The sequence below is a fragment of the Quercus robur genome, chromosome 5, assembly GCF_932294415.1.
Source record: "Quercus robur chromosome 5, dhQueRobu3.1, whole genome shotgun sequence".
Classification (NCBI taxonomy): Eukaryota; Viridiplantae; Streptophyta; class Magnoliopsida; order Fagales; family Fagaceae; genus Quercus; species Quercus robur.
In genome coordinates, this window is record NC_065538.1 from 88,346,612 (window position 1) to 88,361,739 (window position 15,128).

The following is a 15,128-nucleotide window of genomic DNA, read 5'->3' on the forward strand; positions in this document are numbered from 1 at the left end:
AACCTTAATTTCATGAAAAAAATTCACAAAATCTTTTCTAATCTTTCACGATTAAATCACTTTTTGAGACATTTTGAGCTTGGTGACAAATCATTGGGTTAATCTTTTGCCATCTTTAAATTCAGAAGAGGCACATGTTATAGGTAGTAGAGCCATTTTTGGGCAATGCAAGTGGCAGGAGTCATGTGCCTATTATTGCAAATGAAATGATATCTGATCTAATTAGTGAGAGTGAAAGCGTGAAACTTTTTAATGGCCCTATCCTCTGAAATGGCAAACTTGAAAAGCAAATGATGAACTCAACTTGCTTTTTATAGCAATGGCTTCCCCATTCAGGTTTACATTTTCAATATATACCTAGCTAGTTTTGCTTTCTACCAATTGACTCTTCTCTTTCAAAATGAACTTTGGTTCAAAAAGAAACGGGAAGGAAGAGTGTAAGTCTGATCCAAAAATCCATAACAAATACAAAGAGATCATTTCTACCATCCCAAGAAGAAACGGTGGTTGGGTTGTGGATCTCTACCAATATGAAGGTTTTTGGTGCGGTGCACACGACTTAAGAGGGATCTTGTCAGTTCAAGACCAGTTCACACCTCAACCTAATGATGTGATTTTGAGTAGTGCTCCGAAATCTGGCACAACATGGCTTAAGGCACTAAGTTTTGCCATTATGACCCGATTCCATTTCAACGAGTCTACAAGCCCCTTACTCACCAGACTGGCTCATGTTTGTGTACCTTATTTGGAGTTCAAACTTATCTCAAATTCACAAAAATTGGATCTAGATGTTCCACTTGTGGCTACACACATTCCTTACACTTCCTTACCAAAATCCGTTATAAATTCTAGTTGTAAAACTGTTTACATATGCAGGGATCCAAAGGATGTATTTGTCTCTCTATGGCACTTTTCTAACAAGCTAAGTCCTAAGGGCATGGAAGCCTCACCCATGAAAGAAATTCATTTGCGAGATGCGTTTGAGTACGTTCTTTTGTGAAGGATTATCTATTTTTGGACCATATTGGGATCATGTGTTAGGATATTGGAGAGCAAGTTTGAAATCACCAAAGAGAATACTATTTCTAAAGTATGAAGATCTAAAGAATGAGACTATATATTTGGTAAAAGAATTTGCTCAGTTCATAGGTTACCCTTTCTCATTAAAGGAAGAAGAGAAATGTGTGGTGCAAAAGATAATAAACCTATGTAGTTTCGAGAAGCTGTCTAGTTTGGAGGTGAATACAAGTGGAATCATACAAGTGGGAGCCATTGGAGATTGGAAGAATCATCTTTCACCTACAATGACAATGCGACTTGATCAAATAACTGAGCAAAAGCTAAGTGGTTCCGGCTTGACATTGCATGTCTCATCTAAAGGATGAATCTATAGTACTCCTTTCATGGCTGGCATCAAAATGGTTTAGAGTATGGAAACTAAATAAAAAATGGCATCAAGGCTTGATTTAGCATGTCAAATTAACACTATGACGAATGGTTTGATAAAACTTGAAATAATTGCAAGGTCATGTATAATCTGAAGCCTCAACGTCATTATTGTTCTCTTTACTTTCTCTTTTTCTATTTTTTTTTTCTTTCCCTTTTGTTGCATGGCTTAATTTTGAAGATTGATCTAGACTACATCAAGATTAGTGACCTCTACAATTAATAATTCTTTACAAACAATAAAATGAAAGAATGGAGAGTGGTGATTACCAACTTGTAATTTTACTCTTATCCATATTGTATTGTGAGGTCGCTTGAATTAATTGGTTAGGTGCATGAAAGATATCATGCACAACAATTATCTGCATGTGTCGCGGAGGGTAGTTGAAAATGATTGAATTATGAGACCTAAATTTAATTCTAATGGGGTAGCTCTATAGTGTGGCATGTTGGCCTTCAAGGTGAATAATAATATATATGCCCATTAATAGAGGACACATGATCTTATCCAAAAACTTTTATTTTGTTTGGGGCCGGGAAATTCAAAACTTGTTTTGGAATTCTGCTGACAAACTTTGATTGATTCGAGAGAAAACGTAGACTGACTGATTCTTATAGCTAGTACGTTTTTGGGTATTGCTAATGGCAGAACATGCATGTGCCTACATCCTATTATTATTGCAATGAAGTTATATCTATTCTATAAATTACTTTTGAAAGGCAAAATGATAACTAACTTACTATCTATAGTAGTAATGGCCTTGCTTCCCATTTAGGTACGTATACATTTCCAATATATTCCGAAGCTAGTTTTGCAGAAGGTTTTGAAACCCGGACCGGACCGTACGGTCCGACCGGAAAAACTTCGAACCGTTCATTTTTGCGGTTCTTTTAGCCTCAAGAACCGTTCTATGAGCAAAACACAAGGACCCGTGCTAACCGCGGTCGGACCTCACGGTTCTCACGGTTCTCTACTTCCCATTGAATTTGAACCCAAAAAAAAAAGGAGAAACGGAAGAAGACGACGATGAAGAAAGGGTGGCGCCATGAAGCAACCCATTGAATCTGAACCTAAAATAAAAAAATTAAAAAAAAATTAAAAAAACACAGAAAAGGAGAAAAGGAAAGACGACAACGAAGACGAAGCAGGAGTGGCGCCATGAAGCAACTGCTTCTTCTTCTTCTTCTGCTTCTCCTTTCTTTTTTTTCTTCATATTCTGCTTCTTCTTTTTTTTTTTTTTCTTCTTCTTCTCTGTCCGTCTCCCTCTCTCTCTTCTTTGCTGAAACTTTGTTGAGTATGTGGTCTGATTTCTCACTTTCCCTTGTATTTGTTATGACTTGACTACACTGACACGGATCTAGTATTGGAAATATTGATAATTTCCTAAGCTCTCCACGTGTCTACAGTACACGGACACTTGCTGCCTATTCTTGGAAATAATGAAAGCTTTTAAATTTTGAAGTTCACGGACACTTGCTGCCTAGCTTCATTGGATTCATGTTTTTGTTAAGTGTGCTGCACTGTTTTGCTGACAACACCACTACCCACTTGACCTCGTGAAGCCCAATGAAGTAATTAGAGTGATTTGACTATTCAAATGTTTTTAAATTTTACTATCCGCTAGTGTTGATACCAGCTTGTATCTTCTTTTTTTTCTTTTTCTTTTTAATAATATATGTCACTTTTAGAAATTTTATTTAAGGTGGGTGGTTGCCCTTCTAATTTTTATATTATAATAATTATTATTAACTATTATTATCATAAATTTAACTAATCAAAATATAAATAAAGAAAGAAACACTATATTTTTGTTTGTAAAAGTTATAATATGAAAAATACATTTGAAAAAAATAAATCTTTATATTTAGTTGGACTATTTTAGGTAGTTTTTTTTATTTGTACTAATTTAATATATTTATTTATATTTTAAATAATTATTAAATTAATTATGACGTCATCACGGTTTGACCTCGGTTCGACCTCGGTCCGACCTCAAAAACCTTGAACCTTTTCGTTTTACGGTTCATTGAACGGTTCGGGTCTGAAAACCTTTTTTGCTTCCTACTTTTTACCAATAGAATTCTCATCACAATGTCAACTGTCCCAGTTGACATTGTGATGAGATAGGTTGATACCCATTTTTCTGTTTAAGCTATCTACACTGCCTAATATCCTAAATAGGTTTGGATCCTAAATAGGTTTGGAAAGCACTAGGAGGCAAGATTTTCAGATCCGGACCATTCATTGAACCGTAAAAGGGAGAGGTTCAAGATTTTTGAGGTCGAACCAAAGTCGAACCGTGATGACGTCATAATTAATTTAATAATTAATTAAAGCCTATATATAGATATTAAATTTATAAAACTAGCAAAATTGACTAATATATCTATATATGTGAGGGAAATTTAATGATTTACAAGCATATATTTAATAATAAATTAAGAAAGTTAATAAAATAAAATAATAACCATGAAAACATTAAAATTTATGATTAATTTTTGAAGTAAAGTTAAATATCTTTGAAGGATTTTAATTATAATTTTTTTTTTTATTCTTTGTAAGAGATGGATAATTTAATTAAGTAGAATAAAATTGTGTTAAGTTGTTTTTATAAAAATAAAAAATAAAAAAAATTGCTCAAGGGTTGGACCGCATGGTTCTTGCCATCGGTTCATGCGGTTCAACCCCGGTTTTAGGGGTTCACAGAATTGCTACATATGCCCGGTTCTTTATGCTTAAAAAATCGATTTTCATCCCGGTTTCCAGTTTTCACCGTCTGACCTCTCAATCCGGTCTGGTTCTAAGAATTATGCTAGGTGGGGCATAGTCTATTGAGGATAAGGAAATCCCTCGTTACCCTACTCATGGGAATCTCCATTCCGCCTTCTATAAAGGTGATCATGAGGATGACTATGGCCCCAGTTGGTCTCTTGGTGTACCACTCCTTGAAACAACAATGTTCTAACTCGACCCTAGCAGGAATATTGTATCTAGCCTTGAAGGTTTCCCTATTCTCGAGAGTATTCACTAAGCTAGCAAACCTACCCATCCTAAAAAGTGAAAGAACAAAATATATAATAATAATAATAATAGAAAAAGGGTAATTATATCCTAAGTATGAACTTGGGGTAATTTACGAGAGTAGAAAGCTGGGCTCCTTAGAAAAACTTTTTAAGGGATAGGTGATTTTCTCTAAAAGTGAAGGGAGCTATCTTCACACCCCTTTATATAAGGGTAAAAAGAGAGCAATTATTTTCCCGCCCATTAATTCGATAAAATCACAGCCGTTTGATTTCCATCACATCGTAGAACGTGGGGGACACATAGCTGCTTGCTGAATTAACTACCGCATTAAGGATACCGAAGCGTCAAGAACATGTATGGGATAGGTGAAAAGACATTTCTATGTGGTAACACATCCAGAACGTGCCAACCCTCCTACCTCTTACCAAAGCCTCACTCCCTCGAATGACAAAGAGAGTGGAGTTTTGGGGGATTAATGTGGGAGGGCGAGGCTCGAAGGAGGAATATTACCAAGCAGGTTTGACTCGAGGAGAAAGTGGACCCTGCTTCTCAGTAGCCCTGGCCCAGCACATTGATAAAAGCCTCGATGTTGAAATCAAGGAAACAGATTGCTCGAGGAGCCCAATGAGAGAACACTCCTCAAAGGACTGTAGATAAGCTACTTAGGCCAGAAGATTGGAGACCGAGGAAAGAATTTGTGACGTGCAAGTAAAGAAGAGGGGAAGTTTTTCAGGTAAAGCACCTATCACCTCCACATTCAATGCACTGCATCAATTCAGCTGGTCACATTAATAGCAGAATGACTCCTGAACAGTACCTTTACAGCTTGCAACACATTCTAATAGAATAAGCACCCAAATAAAAACTAGTGATTATACAAGTGAAGGGTTGGGATGCACTTCAAATAACTATATAAAATTGATTAACAAATAATTGATTAAAAAAGACCATATATAATACATGGGCTTCCAAGGCTACGAATCATGTGTGCTGGTAGTGCCGAGGCAGGTAATAGGATAAGTTTTAAGAAATGATTGATGTGACACTCATGCAACATTATATTGTTATCAATTTAGTATAGATAAAATAAATAAATAAATAAATAATTGGTTAGGTGCAATTTTATTTTTTTTTTTTAATGAACAGAAAAATTTTATTAGCTAGAAAAAAACTCCTAACGTAGAAAACACAACAAAAAGAAAGGAGATTATACAGCATGAAACACATGCCGTATAATCTAAATAATTGGTTAGGTGTATGAAACACATGCACGACAATTATTTATTTGTGTCGAGGAGGGTAGCTCAAAATGATTGAAATGAGATCTAAATTTGATTCTAATGGTGTCTATCTGCTCATTACTTAATTAAAAAACGAGGACACATGACCATTTCTTGATTAAATTTAATTCACAAGCCTTTATATTGTGCAATTGATTCTGCCGACAAGCGGTAAACTCGGTGGCTGCTCTAGGATTATTTTCTAGGGGTTCAATAAGAAACATAAATTATATAATTTTTTTTTAAAAAAAAAAAGATAAATTAAATATATCGACATCACCAAAAAAAAAAAAAAAATCTTTAATATATAAAGTTTTACAATTGCCTTCTACGGTTTTTCGTATTTTAAAATTATTGCACGATATATTCATTATCAATTTTATTAGCTACATATGTTTCAATGTACATAGTCAAGCAACAGTGGCGGCTCTAAGATTATTTTATAGGGGGTTCAATAAGAAACATAAATTATATAATTTTTTTAAAAAAAGGATAAATTAAATATATCGACATCACAAAAAAAAAAACTATAAAATATAAAGTTTTACAATTGCCTTCTACGGTTTTTCGTATTTTAAAATTGTAGGGTCGGTTTTTGGGGCCCAGGCCCAAGCCCAGCAAGTGAGTGGTTCTGGCCCAAAAGTCCCCAGACAATGAATTTGTAGAGAGTGGGTTACAGAGTTAGGACTAGACGAAGTGAACGTCAGTTAAATGTACGCCATACAATACGTTGAACGTAAGAATATTCCATTTTCGTTTGATGAGATATCGGTCCGAGGAGACTTGTAAATGCACCTCTTGCTCTGTTTACAGACTATAGACTTCTTTTACCTTTTTCTCCCTCTTTTTTCCTAATTCTCCGATCCCCTCTTCATGGGGATCTCCTTCTCTTATATATCCTCCTTGAATTGATAAGAACCTTACACTTGTTAGCCATCTGGACCTTCGCTTGAGTGCCTGTCCCATCGGACATCTCCCTTATCCTTCTGTGAGTTGCACTGGCCAATGCAACACTGTTCGCCTGTCTTCTCCACATTAATGCGGCTGAAAAGGTAGCTTTCTCGCATTTAATGCGGCAGTTGTGGCTTCTCCTTGGTGTCTTACATTTTCCACTTTCCTGCTGCGTGAGGCTCACCCTCCTACCCATGTTCGCCTGGATGGGTTCTTCACTGTGGAGGGGACGCTTATTGGGCCCATATTTGCGTGTCCGAGGAGGCATTCCTCCTCGGGCGTCTTCTAAAACGATCCAGGCTCAACGGGGTTGGGCCAGAGGTCATTTGGGCCCCTATTCCCCGTTAGGTCATGGTTGGGCTTCGTGTGGGTTCCCGGGCCCACTGTTAGTTTTGGAGAATTTCACCCCTACAATAGCTACTCAAAATTTCGGCTCCTTCTTTCTTGTCCGAGGAGGAAGGGCGGGATTTTGACATTCATAGGATTATCTAATGTGGGTCCCTGCTTCACTTGCGCGGAAGTATGCTTCTCACGTGCCTCATGGAGGTGGACTGTGAAGAGCTGGAGAAAGTACTTGTCGGATCAGACCCTGAGAGGTTTTTTCAGATTGGCTCAGAATTACCAGCACAGGAGAAGTCAGCGCTAGTCGATTTTCTTCGACGAAATGAGGACGTATTCGCCTGGGATCCCTATGAAGCCCCTGGGGTTGACTCAGATCTCATATGCCATCACCTTAATGTTAACCCGGCCATAACACCAAAGAAGCAACCTCCTCGGCGACCGTCAAAGGAACATGCAGACGCTGTGAGAGAAGAGGTCGCAAAATTGAAGAAAGCTGGGGCTATCAAGGAAGTATTCTACCCCGAATGGTTAGCAAACACAGTCGTGGTAAAGAAGAAGAGCGGGAAATGGCGGGTCTGCGTAGACTTCACGGACTTAAACAAGGCCTGCCCGAAGGATCCTTTCCCAATGCCGTGGATAGACCGACTGGTAGATTCGACTGTCGGACACCCCCGGATGAGTTTCTTGGACGCTTTCCAGGGCTACCATCAGATATCCCTGGTTGCTGAAGACCAAGAAAAAACCGCTTTTGTCACCCCAGTTGGCAACTATCATTATAAGGTTATGCCCTTTGGCCTGAAGAACGCCGGGTCAACCTATCAGAGGATGATGACTAGGATGTTTGAATAGCAGATGGGTAAAACCGTTGAAGTGTATATAGATGACATGGTAGTAAAGAGCAAATTGGTGGCCGACCACATCAGAGACCTTGGTGAAGTGTTTCGAATTCTGAGAAAGTACAAGCTACGACTGAACGTGTCCAAATGTTCATTTGGGGTGGGATCAGGGAAGTTCTTGGGCTATATGGTGACCCACCGAGGAATTGAAGTTAACCCTAACCAAATAAGAGCCATTCATAGCTTGCAGCCTCCTCGGAATCCCAAAGAGGTCCAGAAGCTTACCGGCATGATAGCTGCATTAAACCGTTTCATCTCCCGCTCAGCGGACAGATGCAGGCCTTTTTTCCTCCTATTGCACAAGTGGAAGGGATTCGAGTGGACTGAAGAGTGTGCTTTAGCTTTCCAACAGCTTAAGGAATACCTCGCCCGACCACCGATCATGTCCAGTCCCGATGCCGACGAGGTGTTGTTCGCATACATCACAGTAGCCTTTCATACGGTGAGCTTAGTGCTAATCCGAGAAGACAACGGCACGCAGCGGCCCGTGTACTACGTAAGCAAATCGCTGCAGGAGGCAGAAACCCGGTATCTCCCCCTCGAAAAAGCTATATTGGCCATCGTACAAGCCACGCGGAAGCTCCCCCACTATTTTCAGGCACATACAGTAGTTGTGCTAACTCAACTTCCACTGAAATCAGTCCTCCGTAGCGCCGACTACATAGGTAGAATAGCTAAGTGGGGAACAATCCTGGGCGCTTTCAACATTAGATACATGCCTCGCACCGCCATAAAAGGTCAGGTCCTCGCCGATCTGGTAGCTGAATTTGCGGAGCCCACCATAGAAGGGATGGAAATGTTGGGGTCACCAAGTGCTGATGGGAAACTGATCAGCACGATCTCTCAGCATGAACACAATTGGTGGGGAGCACACATCGATGGTGCAGCAAACCAAAGGGGCTTAGGGGTGGGGCTCGTCCTAGTCTCTCCCGAAGGCATAACCATAGAGAAGTCGTTGAGGCTCGGATTCTCTACCACGAATAACGAAGCAGAGTATGAGGCACTGTTGGAGGGGATGTCAATGATCCGGAAATTGGGTGGAAAATGCACAAGCATATTCTCGGACTCGAGACTCATTGTGGGACAAGTAAATGGGGAATTGGAGGCGAAGGATGAGAGGATGCAAGGCTACTTGGCCCGGGCTAAATACCTGCAGACCTATTTCGATGACTTCCGTTTAACGCATACACCCAGGAGTGGGAACACCCATGCTGATTCTCTCGTAACACTGGCCACCTCCTCGGCTCAGCCCCTTCCGCGGGTTATTTTAGTTGAAGATCTCTGCCGCCCAACAACAGAGAAGGCTAACGGAATTCGGGTACATAACGTCGGGGCAGGACCTAGCTGGATAGACCCTCTGGTGCTGTTCTTAAAGCACGACACCTTTTCGGACGATAAGGTTGAGGCTGACAAGATCAGGAGGAAAGCTTCTCGATTCTGGCTGTCCGAGGACTCCAAGCTTTACCGACGCTCATTCTCGAGGCCATACCTGCTGTGTGTGCACCCAGAGGCTACAGAGCTCATACTGGAAGAGTTACACGAAGGGATCTGTGGAAGCCATACGGGGGGTAGGTCCCTCTCCCACAGGGCCATGACGATAGGTTACTGGTGGCCGAGCATGCATAAAAAGGCTCTGGAACATGTGAAGAAGTGCGACCAATGCCAAAGGTTCGCACCGAACATACATCAGCCGGGCGGAGTACTTAACCCGTTGTCCAGCCCTTGGCCATTCGCACAATGGGGCCTAGACATACTAGGGCCATTCCCCAAAGCGGTTGGGAACAAGAAATTTCTTCTCGTCGGCACCGACTACTTCACGAAGTGGGTCGAAGCTAAGGCGTTGGCAAACATCAGGGACGTCGATGTCAAGAAATTTGTCTGGAAAAATATTATCACTAGGTTCGGGACCCCGCACACCCTGATCTCGGACAACGGCCTCCAATTTGACAGCAAAGCCTTTAGAGAATATTGCAATGAGCTCGGGATTATCAACCGATACTCCACACCGGCCTACCCACAGGGTAATGGACAGGTGGAAGCCATCAACAAAACCATAGTGAATGGACTGAAGAAGAGGTTGGACGACGCGAAAGGGAGGTGGGTTGAAGAGTTAGCCCACGTCTTGTGGACATACCGCACCACGCCTCGCAGGTCCACGGGAGAAACCCCCTTTTCATTGACCTACGGAGCCGAGGCTGTCATCCCACTGGAGATAAACTTCCCAACCCAGAGGACTACTGCCTTCAACCCCATTGCTAACAACAGCCTTCTGGAAAAAAGCCTGGATCTCCTCGAAGAGAGAAGGGAAAGTGCGATGGTTCACCTAGCTTATTATCAGCAAAAGCTCAAACAGGGCTACGACGCCAAGGTGAAGTCAAGGCCCTTGGCGCTTGGGGATTTAGTGCTGAGGAAAGTCCTAGGCACCACGAGGAACCCTGCATGGGGAAAGCTTGGACCAAACTGGGAGGGCCCATACCGTATCACGTCCGTAGCCGGCATTGGGGCATACTTTTTGGAAGACTTGGACGAACATGTAGTACCACGTCTGTGGAATGTAAATAACCTGAAAAGGTACTGTTATTAATGAAAGGCACCATGCTTGACGCCATGTTACTGTACAGCTATTTGGGATAAGTGTTAAACAGAACTCAAGTCCTGCATGGCTCCTCGGACCACAGACTTAGGGGAAATTAACCGCGAAGCAATTCTCAATAAGTGTTAAACAGAACCCAAGTCCTGCATGACTCCTTGGACCACAGACTTAGGGGAAATTAACCACGAAGCGATTTTCAATAAGTGTTAAACAGAACCCAAGTCCTGCATGACTCCTCGGACCACAGACTTGGGGGAAATTAACCGCGAAGCAATTCTCAATAAGTGTTAAACAGAACTCAAGTCCTGCATGGCTCCTCAGATCACAGACTTGGGGGAAATTAACCGCGAAGCAATTCTCAATAAGTGTTAAACAGAACCCAAGTCCTGCATGGCTCCTCGGACCACAGACTTGGGGGAAATTAACCGCGAAGCAATTCTCAATAAGTGTTAAACAGAACTCAAGTCCTGCATGGCTCCTCGGACCACAGACTTGGGGGAAATTAACCGCGAAGCAATTCTCAATAAGTGTTAAACAGAACCCAAGTCCTGCATGGCTCCTCGGACCACAGACTTGGGGGAAATTAACCGCGAAACAATTCACAATAAGTGTTAAACAGAACCCAAGTCCTGCATGACTCCTCGGACCACAGACTTGGGGGAAATTAACCGCGAAGCAATTCTCAATAAGTGTTAAACAGAACCCAAGTCCTGCATGGCTCCTCGGACCACAGACTTGGGGGAAATTAACCGCGAAGCAATTCTCAATAAGTGTTAAACAGAACCCAAGTCCTGCATGGCTCCTCGGATCACAGACTTGGGGGAAATTAACCGCGAAGCAATTCTCAATAAGTGTTAAACAGAACCCAAGTCCTGCATGGCTCCTCGGACCACAGACTTGGGGGAAATTAACCGCGAAGCAATTCTCAATAAGTGTTAAACAGAACCCAAGTCCTGCATGGCTCCTCGGACCACAGACTTAGGGGAAATTAACCGCGAAGCAATTCTCAATAAGTGTTAAACAGAACCCAAGTCCTACATGGCTCCTCGGACCACAGACTTGGGGGAAATTAACCGCGAAGCAATTCTCAATAAGTGTTAAACAGAACCCAAGTCCTGCATGGCTCCTCGAACCACATACTTGGGAGAAAATTAGCCTCGCAGCAATTCCGTCTAAATGATTAGCTATCATTCTTTACACATTCGTTCATTCACGCTTGGTTTTCAGCAGTTAATGGTAGAATAAACATCCACTTATGATAAAAACAGAAGAGAAAGTAAAACAACAAGAATAAAAGGAAACGATACCATTCATTGAAATCCTCAAAAGCGATCCTTTTACAACTGTTAAACAGAACAAAATATGAAAAATCTAACAAGAAAATCCTACACTACTTTTCTAACACTAATCCCTGAGCAAGCCCGGGCTGGTCATCTGCTGGTTGTGACCCCGAAACAGTCTCCTTGGCCTATGCAACAACCTCCCTGATTGAAAGACTGTCCTCGAGCAACTTGTCCTTCACGGCCGGCTGCGCATCCTCAGCGTCAGGCATAGCAGAGTTCGAGGCTAAAGCCTTCGTTGGGAGAGGCTCTTCAGTTGCAACCTCGACGGGGATCTCACGAACTTCCTCAGGGAAAAAGATATTCTCAGCTTTCCTCAGATCGGAATCCGCTGGGACAGCCGCCCGGTCCAAGGCTACACCTCAAGACAGGGTAATGTATTCCCTGCATACAGTAGCCACCTCCTCGGCCAGCCTGACCTCAGTATCCTTGACCCCTCGTTCATAAGAGGCTGCCATTGCCTTCTCGGCCGCCTCCCTGGCCAGGCGGGCCTCCCCCTTAACCTTTGCAAGCTCGGCCTTGATATCTAAAACCGCCTGCTTCTCTGCCCTAAGATTTTCCTCGGACTGGCGGAGCTGTAGGCGCAGATCCTCAGCCTGCTTAGTGGCATTTTTGAGGCCGGCTTCCGCGCTGTCCCGCCCCTTCTTCGCCTCCTTTACTTCATGGCTCAGGCTGTCGTTTTCCTTCTTGAGGTCGCCAGTAGCCCTCTCGGCAATGCGGCGGGACTGAGCCTCATTATGAAGGTCCTCACGTGCCTTTTTGGCCCACTCCTCAGCAATGAAGATTTGCTGAGTGACCTGCACCAGGAGAATAAAAGTTTAATCAGAAAGAATGGTGAATAAATGGATGCGTAACAAGAGAACGAGATAGTAAAAGTTTTCGCTTACCATTGCCATGTCCCTCTTCAGCGACATGAAGAGTTCTGGTTGCTGAGTATCTCGAAGCCCCTTCATGTCGCGAGGCAAAAGAAGAGGCTGCTGCAGGGCCTCAGCCAAGAATGACGCCTCCCGTCGTTGGGATTCCCACAAGGTTACATCCCAAGAAATTGGAGCGCCATCCAGTTCGAGCCGTGGCGACCATATCCGTTGCTCCCTCCGAATAGCCGCCTCGTCTCGGCTATCAATGGACTTGGTCCTCTTCTCTTTCGGCTCCTTGGTCTCTTTGCCTTTCTTCTGAGGTTTGGCTTTTTCTTGGCCAACCTCACCCTCCTCCAACTCCCCCACAGGCCTTTTTCGCCTTAAATTGGGCATAGGCTGTAACGCCACATCCGATGTGGGAGGAGGAGGAAGAGGAGCCTTGGAGGTCGGCTGCTCCTTTGGGGCATCCTTGGAGGACTGCCTTTTGTTCCTATTGGCAAGGAGGCCCCTGAGGCCAGACCTTTGTCTCAGGTCCATTCCTTCTTCTTCTTCAAGCTCTTGGCTGGTACCAACTTGTGCGGTTACTAAACCCAAGTCAGGGGCTGCCGAGGCGCGGTCCAGATTTGAATCAGAATCCGAGAGCTCTACTATCCTGGCTGACACCTCTCCCTCCTCAGCAAAGTGAAACTTGTCTATCTGATCCTCCAAAGACGAGTGCGAAGAACCGGCTTCTTCCTTTGGGATAACTACTACGGGAAAGGCACGCTGAGCAGGCAGCTGGACGGGGGGTAAATCTCTCGAAGCAAGAAAGCCTGGTACGGAGACGTCTATCCGTGCCAATCGCGGACTACCTGCCCTAATTGCTTGGTCGGGCTCCACTAGGGCACGAGTAAGGGGCACGTAGTCCAAAATCAAGGGCGCGGATCGCAATTACCCGTCTGTACTCACGTAAATCTCAGACCTTAGAAGGAAGTTGAGTGCCTGGACGTTGACCAAACTAAGCCGAGGAGTTGTATGCTTCTTGTCTGCAAGATTCGAAGAGAGGGATATGTTAGTCCGAGGAGGCAAACAAGTAAAGTCAGAATCGAAATAAAACAAAAAAAGGGGGAAAAGATCAAAACTAAGATCCTTTCCAAGGGATCTAACTCTACGGTGCCCCACCTGGTTCTCCTGCCTTGACTGGGCAGTGAAGACCGTCGTGTCACCGTCCGAAGACGATCAAAAGGTCATCCTTCAAGCCTTTGTTGGACTTGGGGAGGCAGGATATCAACCTCACCTCATCGGACCTGGACTTCAAGTAATATGAGTCGCCGAGGCTATGCAGTTCATATAAATGAACCACGTCATGCCATGTAAGGCCGAGGTTCATCTGATTGTTCAGGACCTCTATGCACCCCAGAATTCGGAACATATTCGCGACGCATTGGTGAGGGGCCAACCTATGACCACGCAAATAATCCCTGGTTATCCTCCCTATAGGGATGGTCATTCCTCCTTCCACAAAGGCTATCACTGGAATGACGACCTCCCTCGTTTTCCTCTTGATTATGACCTCCTCCAGAGGACAATACTCTAGACCTACCTCCGGCGGAATACGGTATTTGGCCCTGAAGCCCTCCATACCGGCCGGGGAATTTACCAATTTGTCAAGTTTACCCATCCCCCTAATCCTAGGCGACGCGAAGATGATTTATTGAAGGAGTAATGCGGGAAAAAGGCAATGGAGAAGGAACGTACACTTACGGGTGAGGAATTTGTAGGAAATCTTCAAGGGGACGACTTCGAGGGCTTGAGCGCTTTAAAAGGGAGAGTGCGAGAGTACTCTGAGTGCGTGAGTGCTTGTCCAAAAATGAGAAGGGAATGCTTTTTGAAAATCTTATGTATCCAGGAGAAGCCGGACAGACATACTCCCGCCTAGGGAAACGGAAATCGTCCCAACCGTTGATCTGGCGTCCAACCGTCGGATCAAAATATATAAAACTGCTAAAAGCAATAATTAGCGCCGCATGGGTCATCAACCACCCCCGTCATAAATGAGGCACGTGAGAAGCATACTTCCGCGCAAGTGAAGCAGGGACCCACATTAGATAATCCTATGAATGTCAAAATCCCGCCCTTCCTCCTCGGACAAGAAAGAAGGAGCCGGAATTTTGAGGGGCTATTGTAGGGGTGAAATTCCCCAAAACTAACAGTGGGCCCGGGAACCCACACGAAGCCCAACCATGACCCAACGGGGAATAGGGGCCCAAATGACCTCTGGCCCAACCCCGTTGAGCCTGGATCGTTTTAGAAGATGTCCGAGGAGGAATGCCTCCTCGGACACGCAAATATGGGCCCAATAAGCGTCCCCTCCACAGTGAAGAACCCATCCAAGCGAACATGGGTAGGAGGGTGAGCC

General features: G+C 43.6%; 1 pseudogene; it reads left to right on the forward strand.

The window, feature by feature from the left end:
• The first annotated feature begins 400 nt into the window (after positions 1-400).
• LOC126728921 (flavonol sulfotransferase-like) lies at positions 401-1,385 on the forward strand (annotated as a pseudogene).
• Positions 1,386-15,128: the final 13,743 nt, after the last annotated feature.